Consider the following 6000-nt stretch of genomic DNA (forward strand, 5'->3'; position numbering starts at 1 on the left):
CCTACGTGAAGGTTTGCCGTTATTTGGGTTTATGCGGGTTTTGCCGCCTTCCCCACGCAACGACTTTCCATGTAATTATGCGGTGAAAACCAGCATATCAGTGTTGAATAAATTAACCGTTCGACGCGCGGTTGTTAATAGGTTAGTGTTCAGTTTCCTCTATCATGATTCATGCGGATAGACCGGCACTTTCATTTAGTGGGATGACTGAACTTTACCTTTAACTGACCTGCGTGAAGGTTTGCCGTTTTTTGGGTTTATGCGGGTTTTGCCGCCTTCCCCACGCAACGACTTTCACACTTATGTATGCGGTGAAAACCGGCATCAGTGTTGAAAGTTCATAAGTATAAATGTAAAATCATCAGCGTCGATGTTCTAAGGAGAATCATTTCCATTAGAAGTGGCTCTGGGCCTTTTCTTTACAAATTTGGAATTGATCTACATGCAAACTGTGTAATTGAGCTCCCTTCCATGTTGTTGGGATGGGAGTGCCATCGAGCCGATATGCACCTGGTTCGGGATCTCGTTGTTTAGGCAGTATGTAGTCTCCAACATTGAAGCTGTAATTTTATTCGTGTTTTCCCCAACTGGGGTTCTACACGCATCAGCCTGCTCAGCGTTCATTGCGCCACGAGGTGCGCGAGCGTCCCATCTCTGACAAATGCTTCGACCATGTCCTTTACGTCTGTGCATTCTTCAGTGTTGTGGCCTTTTGTCCTGTGAAAGTCACAGTATTTGCTCCGATCAGCATTGTGACGATGTCGGATTATTGGAGCCTTTGGCCATGGGAGCTCCTCAGTAGCGAATATCTCGGTGACGCTTTTGGTGAGTGGCGTTCATCTAGAGTTCTGGTTCGACTGTACGTTATCCCTTCCGCCTAACCGATGTTGCAAGCCGGATGAGGTGTCAAAGTTTACCCTTGACTGCCAAATGCCTAGCTTCCGCTTTTTGTTTAGTCGGGCGGTAAGGACGTTGTCTTCTCTTGTTTTCTGGGTGTAGAGGTTTGTGCTCTGGGGGAGATCTCTACCCAGTTGCTTCTCCGTTTCCGCAAAGCGTTTTGCTGCTGTCATGATGGCATCCCATGTGGATGGCATGCCATCTTTACCCGTTAAGGTGCGGATGAGCTCTGGGTCGTTCGCGCCCTGGATGAAAGCAGCGCGAACAAGATCTTCGCTAATATTACCCAGACTTAACTTCTTTGAGTTGAAGCGAGTGATGAAGTCTGGCAAAGATTCATCTTCCTCTCGAATGCATTTGAGGATTGTCCATTGCTCTTCGGTATACTTTCTTTGTTGGCTGAAGTGTTGGCTAAACTTCTGTTGGAAGTCTGCCCAGTCGTAGATGTGGTTGACCGGTAGACGATCGAACCACGCTCTAGCTGGCCCAACAAGCGTCATTTGGAACATGTAACACCACGTAGGTTCCGTCCAATTACTGACGGTTGCCCCCGCTATGAATCTGTTTAAATGATCGTCTGGATCAGATATACCATCGTAAGTGCCGATGTTGGACATCTGTTTGGCACTTTTCGGGGCGATTGCTTCCGCAATGTCCCTTGCAAATTTGGACGTTCCCGCATTTGCCACAGTTGGTCTGAATGTTCTGGAGAAGTCACGTGGGTTTCCATCCGCGTTTTTTGGTTTGAAGGTTTCTCCAAAATGCCTTCTCGGTTGGGAGTCCGTTTCCTTACGCTTCCCTTTCGCCTTATGACGAGGGTTTGCGTCACTATCGGATTCCTCCGAATCATCGTCAAAGTATACAAATTCATCAGCCTGTTGGAGTAAACGTAAGCGTTCATCCAACTCAGCTTGGAATTCTTTTTGACGTGCTTCCGCCCACGCTTTAATTTCATCGAGTGTTTGGCGGGGGAGCCTCGTTCGTTCTCTCTCTAACCGGGTATCGGTGAATCCCAGTGAGCGATTATTTACTGCACTTGCCCCAGCTTGGGTAACTGGGGTAGTGTTCGTAAAATTTACTGCACTTGCCCCGGCTTGGGTAACCGGGGTAGTGTTCGTAAAAACTGTGTAGTCGCCGGTTTTCCCCCCAGTAGCTGGGGTTGTGGTTACCGGAGTTTCTTTAACCATCTTTCTAGAAGTTTGAAAAACTGAAAAGAAATGAAGTTCTAGCTTTTATGCACGGATGGCGCCAATGAAGAAACACTAATGGACCCCGTGCAGATTACGGATAATCTGGGGGTTAAATAGATGTTTCCCACGAGGGGTTAGACCCGGCAAAGATGGTTCTTCTGATAACCTGCAAAACAGACACCGTGAGCTCGTCACTGAGAAGGGGGGGTTCCTCCTTGTGACCACCCTCCGGCGTGAGAATCAGACTAGATTGCTCTTGAATATAAGTATATATTAAGAGATTGCTAGAGCAGATATCAGGTATAAGATATAAGATAGTATATGATCATACCATTTGGGGTATTTATAGCCGAAGGTAGGTTTCCAAGAAGGTATAGCCGGCTGAATAGTATTCATGTTCTACCAACTGTGGCCTACGCACGTGCCATGCTGGTAGTTGGTGGGTAGGCAGCGGCTGACAGTGACCAGGCCTGCTGTGTACTATTCCTTTTCCACCAACTGCCGGCTATGCACGTGGTATGACAGGAGTTGGTGAGTAGGCAGCGGCTAATAGTGACATACAGTACAAGAGCATGCTGCTCGCCATACTGTTGTCAATGAGCTGTCGTATCTTTGGTCAGATCTTTTGCCCATACCTCGTCAGGTACAGTACAAAAGATCTTCCCGTATCGTACGGACTGGCTCATTTGGGCGGGAGTATTCCCCCTCCCGCCTTTGTGCGGGATTGTTCCCGGCTTTGCTCATTCCTTCAGGTGACAACTGAATTATTGAGAGCTAAGTGCCTTGTGCGTGTAGCCTTGCTGCGCGGGTGGCATTCCCTGATGGCTTGTATCCGCAGCTGCGGGAACAGGCGGAGTACTTCACCATTGGGAGGCATTTCCTGCGGGAACAGCTTGCGTACTGCGCTTAAGGACGTCACGTCTCTGAGCATGGCGGGTCCTGCGGATCCAGTTGGTTTCTGCGCAGACGTCTCTCTTCAAGGTGAGTCCTGCGGGTCCAACTGGGCTCTGCTGGGACCTACCTCTTCATATATGAATATGATCAGGTATATTTTATATTTGTAATCAGTTTTTTGAGTTATATTTTCTGATTAATATACACACAAGAAGTTATTCATTTTCGTCGTGTTTGATTATCGATTGAGACTTGAAAGCCAAGCGTTAAAAGTTAGTCCTTTTTTTTCTGATTGGAAATTGTTGCATCTTTTAACCCGAACCCGAATCGAAGTAATTCGGGTTGGTTCTTGAGTCCGAATTCTAGGATTCGGGTCAACCCAAAAAACCCGAATAAACTTTTAGTTTTAAAAAACATATATATTTTTATGTATTACAGGCTAAGCCTTAACCACTTATATGATATCAAAATTTAGTCAAAATAGACTGTTTTCATTCCACCTATTATGAATTGATTGTTTATTGTTTGTTAATGGTTAAATTTATGACTAAAAGCAACTATAATTCAACAAAACTCGGCATACTGAAGACGATAATGTTGGTCTTATTTATTATGGTTGAACTTTGTTAAATATTATTCTTTTTAGGATGTTTTATCGGTTTATTTTTGTTTTGTTATTGGTTTATTTACATTACGAGTAAAGAAGAATATGTTACATTTAAATTTCATAATGTAGTTTTTTTTTCTAGGATACTCGAAACCCGATTAACCCAACCCGAAAAAACCCGAACCCGAAGAAACCGTGAGAGATTTGGGTTGGGTTTCGGGTCTGGATTTAAAACTTTGAAACCCGAAGAACCCAACCTGAAAAAACCCGAAACCCAATAAACTAACCCGAAGAACACCCCTACTAATTTGTATGTTGTACAAAAAGTTTGATCAACATTATATCCATGAACGTGCTATTTGTTATTTTCAGGCTTCAGTTGTTGAGCAGGATATAACTTTCTTTAAGATATGGTCTATAGCTAACCAAGATATGTAAGTTATATATTTTTCTTTATCACTATGGCCGGTTTAACTAACTAGTGTTATATTGAATTCAATCTTATTATTTAGCAATGGGCTCATTTGGATCTCCACTACATTGGTATTTATGATAGCTTCACTTGGCAATTGTGTCTCTTATCTTTCGAGTGGAAAAACCTATTCTAGTGATTTTTGGAGCTACTATCGAGCTTCAGCAACGGTAGTGTATGGTTTAGGCATGGTTCCGGTGGGATTATATTTTTTGCTCAAGTGTCTTGGTTCGAAGGTTGGCCTTATTCACTTTTGGTGTATGTGGAGATACTCTGTCTTCGTTTCCATCCGGCTCTGTAAGTATCCATCATTAAAACTTTAGATCATATGCATTTAACGGTCACAATACAGTCACGCTCTTGTGAACACGAAAGTGACCGGTATAAGGACGGTTGCAAAACGTATAAAAGATAAATTGAAATTAAAATTCATGTCGCATCAGTCCCATATCAGATGCAAACGTCCACAAAAAAGAATAATAAAACACTTTTTTTTTCAAAATATGACAAGTTTTCTACTATTGATTTTCAGCTTTTATTGCTTACCCCGGTGGATTCTTTGCGATGGACTGCCACACTAGTCACAGGTACTGCTTCAGCTGCTTTTGTTGGTTTGAACCTCAAGTGTCGTGCACTGGCTACAGCCATGGTTGCTGCATGTGTCTCGCAGTTTGCCCTGGCTGTCTTTATCAAATTCGTCTGCTTTCGTTAGGGAATTGGTTGTCAAACGTGTGTCGTTGTCGTAGGTGTTAGATCGATCCGGTGTGTTTTGGATTTAAGTTGATATATGGTCTTGGTTTGTAGAATGAATGGAAGAATGTTTATTTTGGTTGGGATTTCTGTTTCTTTTAAGGGTGCGTATGTGATTTGAAACCCAAGTTTGTTTTTGGTGGTTTTTTTAATGTTTTGTTTAGAATTTTATAACTAATTAAAGTGTAATATGCGAGTAAAAGCGATACCCTTAAAAATTCCAAGAATGTCCATTTTGACCGCAAGGGTCTACAGAATTTCCATCAAAACTACAAAACTCTCTAAATATCCATTGCAAATATGTCGAATCCGACAATTTATCCATGTCAAGTGACGGCATTTCTGTTCCTATAACAACGTGTAACGTTGCAAAAAGCAAAAAAATTGGTCGAACTAAACTATATTTGAATTTGTTCATGTTTCATATTCACTAACGTCTTGTTGAGCTGTTGCTATTTTGTGTGCTTGAGGTTTAGTTTTAGTAGACTCCCAATTGTATTTAGCTCTTGTTTGAACAAATCAAGAAAAGTTAGTTTAGCAAAAAAATAACATTTTTATTTTCTTCCTTTGCTCATCTATAATAGAATAACATACTAATTAACTAATTTTTATTTTTACATTTATATTTTTCTTGTCTAATAAAATTATAATGAAGTTGAAATCGTAATACATGTATTCATAAATTCAGACGATAAATTAACTAACTGGTATATATATTAGTGATAACCAATTAACCAGTATTAGACATAGTTTGACAATCAAATATTATATTGGAATTACACAAACCTAAAACCGACTTTTCAAATGAACTTCTTTAGAGGAGGTCGTCAGTTATGCAAACTAGGGGTTTTAACACAGTAGACTTTTGGGAGCTGGATTTGGATTTCCCTGAAACTGGTGGTAGGTCGGGTTACCAGCGCTGTCACGTTGATGGGTTTTTCGTGCCAATGAAAGTACCCAGGTGCCGAAATTTAATTTATCATTCCAAACAAATAATAAGTAAGCAAATTTATGTTTGGTATAAAAAAATTGAAACGAGACCTAAATTGGTTTTGACTTTTTGCCAAATATGAGCATGTTTGGTGCCATATTGTTTCCGTATGCAACAAAAACTCCCCCAAACTGTTGTGTTCATTTATTTATAATAATAATAATAATAATTCCAAACCATTCTTTATTTATGAAAATCA

At 41.2% G+C, this 6000-nt stretch overlaps 1 long non-coding RNA gene across 1 annotated transcript; it reads left to right on the forward strand.

Moving 5' to 3' along the window:
* The first annotated feature begins 3115 nt into the window (after window positions 1-3115).
* LOC143563161 (uncharacterized) lies at window positions 3116-4870 on the forward strand. The gene is made up of 3 exons (XR_013140615.1): window positions 3116-3132; window positions 3961-4022; window positions 4101-4870. It is a non-coding gene; the product is annotated as an uncharacterized LOC143563161 (long non-coding RNA).
* Window positions 4871-6000: the final 1130 nt, after the last annotated feature.

The sequence above is a fragment of the Bidens hawaiensis genome, unplaced genomic scaffold (genome assembly GCF_021521415.1).
Source record: "Bidens hawaiensis isolate Kalapana, Puna unplaced genomic scaffold, B.hawaiensis_p1.1 tig00021328_1, whole genome shotgun sequence".
Classification (NCBI taxonomy): Eukaryota; Viridiplantae; Streptophyta; class Magnoliopsida; order Asterales; family Asteraceae; genus Bidens; species Bidens hawaiensis.